Source organism: Meriones unguiculatus, chromosome 17, assembly GCF_030254825.1.
Source record: "Meriones unguiculatus strain TT.TT164.6M chromosome 17, Bangor_MerUng_6.1, whole genome shotgun sequence".
Classification (NCBI taxonomy): Eukaryota; Metazoa; Chordata; class Mammalia; order Rodentia; family Muridae; genus Meriones; species Meriones unguiculatus.
In genome coordinates, this window is record NC_083364.1 from 30,393,115 (window position 1) to 30,393,752 (window position 638).

Here is a 638-nt window from a genome sequence, read left to right on the forward strand (position 1 = left end):
TATCTCTCCGTGTCTGCCATGTTCCCACAGGCTGTGATGACACTCGTGTCTGGGGAATATCTTTCCCAGAACCCTGAGGTGGAGCAGGAGACAATGGCGTCCTTGGCTCAAGTACGTCTGAGCTCCTGCTAATGAGCCTATCCTGCCTCCCTCTGCTTGAGCTCCAAAGGCAGGAAGAGAACTCAAAGACTGGCTCTCTCACAAAGGAAGATGGCTTGCCTCTAAGTATCAGTTCAGGGGTAGTTATAGGTGACAGGGGAGGTCCTGGCACATCCAGCTGACAGCACCTATGGCATTTCATCCTTAAAACCGAAGTTTGGGGCAGAAAGGGCTGATTACCCACCTTCATCTCAGCGTGCTACCCTCTATCTGCTCATACAGAAAATGGCTGAGTAATCCTTTCCTCAACTCTTCTCCCTCAAAGAAATAATTAGAATTACAAAAAGTATTAAAATGTAGATAGATATTAATAATGTTACTAGTAGTAACTGCCTGAGTTTGCAGTGTATACAATAGTCATCTAAACCATAAAAACGATATCTACATCAGAAAAAGTACAGATGGACTTAAAATGTTTGTGACCTTTGTCCAAGAAGAAAATTAAAAAGGAAATGAAAGCATTGGATGAATACCTTTTC